The following is a 5,594-nucleotide window of genomic DNA, read 5'->3' as shown; positions in this document are numbered from 1 at the left end:
AAGTCTGAGGTCAAACGTGGCAGTCTGTATCATTTCAGACTACAGGAGAAGGATGTGGAGGGGAGCTGCTTACGTATCACCAAAAAGGGGGAAAGCATTAGCAAAAAAGGACAAAATCAAGGATGCAAATTTGCATAGAACCACATTTAGCAACAATGGTTACAATTTCAATAAAATATAGTACCTCTCACCATAGTGGGGAAGACTGCGAGCTGCTGACCTACATGGCATTAAAGTTTTAACTGCCATTAAAGGTAAAGGTAAAGGGACCCCTGACCATTAGGTCCAGTCGCGGACGACTCTGGGGTTGCCCTATTTTCATCAGATATGTCCCTATTTTCATCAGATATGTGTTGGAGGGTATGTTATTTTGAAAATGTGTTGTTGCTTTAACTTCTTCTGGCAGAGTTTCCCTTTTTATTCAAGGTTAGGGCAACTGGTGCGACTGACTTTCTGCCATTCTTTGTAGCCTGCTATGAGAGGGAAGGCAGATGCGCTGGGATGACTGACATTTCAGATGAAAAGATCATCACAGAGATCTTAATTCAGAAGCCATGTTGTGGAAGGGGGTTGGGGGAGACACTCTGCTCAGATAAGTACATTAATAAAGGAGAGGGGTTGAGGACATATGAAATGTTGCGTCAAGGCTAATTGTTTCCTCTCAAGCCATTGTTATTCTGTTTAACATTTGAAAAAACAAAACACTTAGTCACATCAAAGTCTATTAGGAACTGGAATTGATGAACTGGATGCATTGGGGATCCTGCTAGCAGGTGGTAAGACTATATTGAAAAAGACTTTCCCACTTTGTTGAATAAATATCAGGAAGGGACAGCATAGATCAGGATCACAAAATAATCCCATTTGAAGGTCAATCCAATGTTCTATTTAGCTTCTGTACACTGTCCTTTGATCTCTTATTTAAATGTACATTCCACATTTCCTCCAAGGAGGTCAAGACAATGTACATGGCTCTGTCATCTGCCCATGTTATCCGCATAACAACCCCAAGAGGTAGGTTAGGCTGAGGGACAGTAGGTAGGGAACTGTCACCCAGGAAGCTTCATGGCGGACTGGGAATTTCAACCTGATTGCTACACCACACAGGCTTTGCTATTGTCGAAAAGAAAAGAAAAATCACAGTTATTCAATGCATTTTAAGTGCTCCTGTCAAATCTATATACCGTATTGGCCTGAATATAAGCCTCATCTCCCCCCCCCCCCAAATTCTGACAATGAAAAGAGCAGCTTAAATTCGTGACCTTACGAAAATTGGCTTTTACTATATTGCTGCTGAAACAGACATACGGTAAAATGGAATGGGTGTGAGTGCCTGCAGAATTTTAAGGGAGCGGCTTATATTTGGGTATTGTCACCCCCCCCCAAATGTTAAAGGTGCGGCTTATCTGCAGGTGTGGCTTATATTCGGGCCAATACGGTAGTAACACTGATCTAAAGTATTTGAATGATTGTGCTTATGTAGACAAGGGAGAGACATGTTTTATTGCAGCTGGGGCAGATGAAGGCATCTGGTTGTGCTGCTGCAAATGCACCATGACGTTTCTTCTATCTATGCTCCTCCCAGCAATCATCGCTGTGGATATGCAACCTGACTGTGTCCAGGCACTGCAACCGTCTGCAAGGGATTCCCACATGGCAGGGTTAATGTTGCAGGCCTTCATGTCATGTCTGCAGACAACTTTGTAATGCAGTTGGGTTGCTAACAGGCCTAGTTTCCCATAGGGCACGTCTTTGGGGATCCTGCCCTCTTCCATTCTGTGTACATGACCAAGCCAGCATAGACATCACTGAGACAGAAGTGCATACATGCCACATACCTCCCCACTGCAGTGGTACCTATTTATATATTTGCATTGGCGTGCTTTCGAACTGCTAGGTTGGCAGGAGCTGGGACAGAGCAATGGGAGCTCACCCTGTCACAGGAATTCAAAGTGCCAACCCTCTGATCAGCAAGCCCAAGAGGCAAAGGCGGAGGAAGGAGGGTGCGGTTCCTAAATTGCCATATTGGCAATAACCACAATATGATATGCTTATCTTATGATGTTCCACATATCGCTGCTTTGAGGAGTCTAATGTTCCTTGTATGTAGATATCGGATCAGATGGAAAACCTGAAGGTATGCCAGCGTGGTGTAGTGGTTAAGAGCGGTAGTCTCGTAATCTGGGGAACCGGGTTCGTGTCTCTGCTCCTCCACATGCAGCTGCTGGGTGACCTTGGGCCAGTCACACTTCTCTGAAGTCTCTCAGCCCCACTCACCTCACAGAGTGTTTGTTGTGGGGGAGGAAGGGAAAGGAGAATGTTAGCCGCTTTGAGACTCCTTGTGGTAGTGATAAAGCGGGATATCAAATCCAAACTCTTCTTCTTCCAGGATAATACCTTGTTTTGCCCAGCAGGGCTTCATCAGCCGTGCATACTCTAAATTAAACAAACCTTCAAGTTTTCCATCTGATCCAATATCCACATACAAGGAATGTTCTATAGATAATCCTAGGTTTCAATATAGGCAGGACTGGAAAGGAAGGAAGGAAGGAAGGAAGGAAGGAAGGAAGGAAGGAAGGAAGGAAGGTGAAATTCTCAGGATATTGAATTTTTCATTTAGTCACTCATTTATTCTTTTGCCGTCTGTGTTCTTCTGAGACTGGCGTACAAGCAGTCCTGCCACAGCTGTTCATCTGAATGCATTGGCAATGACTGAATAATTGGTGTGATTGCAGTCATGAACAGAGAGGCCTCAAATGCGAATCAAAACGTGTTGTAAGCAGGCAAAGGGCGTCCATTTGAAAGGCTGAAGGACATTTTGCACATTTTGACACCTGAGGTGTATATTTCTTAGGACCACCCTGTTTCTGTGATGCATGTTGCTTTAAACTATTCTCTGCATTCCAGTTTAATTGGTGTCTCCACCCCCATCGTTCTGCCCGGACACTGAGGTCCAGCGCCAAGGTCCTTCTGGCAATTCCCTCACTGCGAGAAGCGAAGATACAGGGAACTAGGCAGAGGGCCTTCTCGGTAGTGGCACTCGCCCTGTGGAATGCCCTCCCATCAGATGTCAAAGGAAAAAACAACTACCAGACTTTTAGGAGACATCTGAAGGCAGCCTTGTTTAGGGAAGCTTTTAATATCTGAAGGACTATTGTATTTTAATATTTTGTTGGAAGCCACTCAGAGTGGCTGGGGAAACCCAACCAGATGGGTGGGGTATAAATAATAAATTGTTGTTGTTGTTGAAATCCACCCTTGGACCTTGGAGTGAAGGGCTGGCAATAAATAAATAAATAAATGAACAAAGCGATGGCAAAAATGAAAGTACTCATACAACAGGGCTTACTCCAGGCTTGAAGGGGCCTTGGCAAAGTTCTGTTGTGACCCCCATTTTCGTTTCCTCCCTGCCCTCCAGCTGTGGGCTTACTGAATGGCAAAAGCCAATGATTACAAGACACCAAATGAATATTTCCCACAATGCCCTGGTGTGCCTGACATAATGTGACTCTGAGACCCCATGGGAAATTGATAAACATTGGCCTCCAGTGGTAGTGATGCTGGGCCTGACATTCCACAGATGCCAGGGGTAAACATATTGAGCATGGTCTGACTTAAATAGGAAGTGGGCATGAAGAAAGCCCCTGACTCATGTGAGCTTTCCATGCATTTTAAATCGAAATGCTGTATTTTTGGACCCATGAAACTTTAGCACATCAAAGATCCCTCTGGGCAGCTAATTGTCTGCTTGAATGCTAAGTTAATATGTGTATGGCCCAGTGTTCATTGTAAATATATTTAAAGGGTGACTACATACAATTCTTCCTTTACAAATCAAGCCCTGGTATGCATAATACAAATATATGCAAACACAACTTTTTCTACACTGGTTGACACTTCAGTTCATTGGTCTTTGTCTCCCTCACACCTTGTTGCCCAGTTTTGACAAGTGTTTTGGACTTGTCACATCTAACATCATAATGACAGGAGATGGACAGATGGGCTGTCCTATTCACCTGTCAAAGTTGGCCCACAGGACAGAACTTCTTGCACATCTGCTGATGCACAGGGGTTGCTGTGTTGCTTTCTGGAGTGATTTGCAATCACATATGTTTGTTTGTTATATTCAGCTTTAATAACGTAGGGCAATGGGGCTTCATGTTTCAAGCTGAAATGAACTCACAGAGGAGTTCATTCATATTTGAAAACATTCCGAACTTTGCAAGGCATGAATGATACTTGTCAAAATGAATAAATTAACAGATTTTATTTTTTTTTTAATTGAGAAAGGGTTGTGTGTTATTCTTTGGTTGTGGCCATTTAGATACAAACCTGAGTGAACTATATGTCTTGACAGTGAGGAACTGAGGTCCAAAAGAAAAAAGAGATTTTCGCTTGTGCACTTGGGGTAGTCTCATGGTACAATCAGAATAAATTTAAAAAGAGCTCCAGATCACAGTATTCTACCTTGGGAGGAAATGGTATTTTCCTCCCTAAAAAGTTGCAGTGGTTTGATTCCTTCTCTTTCTCTCTCAGTGGAATGAGTAGAAATGTTGAAATGTCATACAAGAATGAAGATATGTTCTTCAAGCAGCTTGGCTGCCTCTTTAAATTTTCATCGGCGAATTTACGCATGCATGAATCCATCTGTCTAGGACTTTATAACTTGGCCCAGAGTTAGCACGCAATAGGTTCACTTCAGTGGAAAAGTGGGCATGTAGTCTACAACCCTAAATGGTGTGAATCATCATGGTTTTGTTGCAAACCATTGAGGATCCGAAGGAAATCTGTCCTAGTCATGGATGTGAAAATGTGATTATGTGCAGTGTGTTGGTCAGTTTTGCTAATTCTGGCATGAAAGATAAAAAGTCTAAAGGTCACAACCGTCTGATCCATAGCTGGCTGCCCAGCCATACTAGGCAGATATAAGCCCCTCATCACAGGCAGCTGATTATTTGTTGTTGTTTAGTCATTTAGTCGTGTCCGATTCTTCGTGACCCCCTGGACCAGAGCACGCCAGGCACTTCTGTCTTCCACTGCCTCTTGCAGTTTGGTCAAACTCATGCCGGTAGCTTCGAGAACACTGTCCAACCATCTCATCCTCTGTCGTCCCCTCCATCTTTCCCAACATCAGGGTCTCTTCCAGGGAGTCTTCTCTTCTCATGAGGTGGCCAAAGTACTGGAGCCTCAGCTTCATGATCTGTCCTTCCAGTGAGCACTCAGGGCTGATTTCCTTCAGAATGGATAGGCTTGATCTTCTTGCAGTCCATGGGACTCTCAAGAGTCTCCTCCAGCACCATAATTCAAAAGCATCAATTCTTCAGCGATCAGCTTTCTTTATAGTCCAGCTCTCACTTCCATACATCACTACTAGGAAAACCATGGCTTTAACTATACGGACCTTTGTTGACAAGGTGATGTCTCTGCTTTTTAAGATGCTGTCTAGGTTTGTCATTGCTTTTCTCCCAAGAAGCAGGCGTCTTTTAATTTCATGGCTGCTGTCACCATCTGCAGTGAACATGGAGCCCAAGAAAGTAAAATCTCTCACTGCCTCCATTTCTTCCCCTTCTATTTGCCAGGAGGTGATGGGCCCA

The sequence above is a fragment of the Podarcis filfolensis genome (genome assembly GCF_964270895.1).
Source record: "Podarcis filfolensis genome assembly, chromosome: 17".
NCBI lineage: Eukaryota > Metazoa > Chordata > Lepidosauria > Squamata > Lacertidae > Podarcis > Podarcis filfolensis.
Note: the sequence above shows the minus strand (reverse complement) of the source record.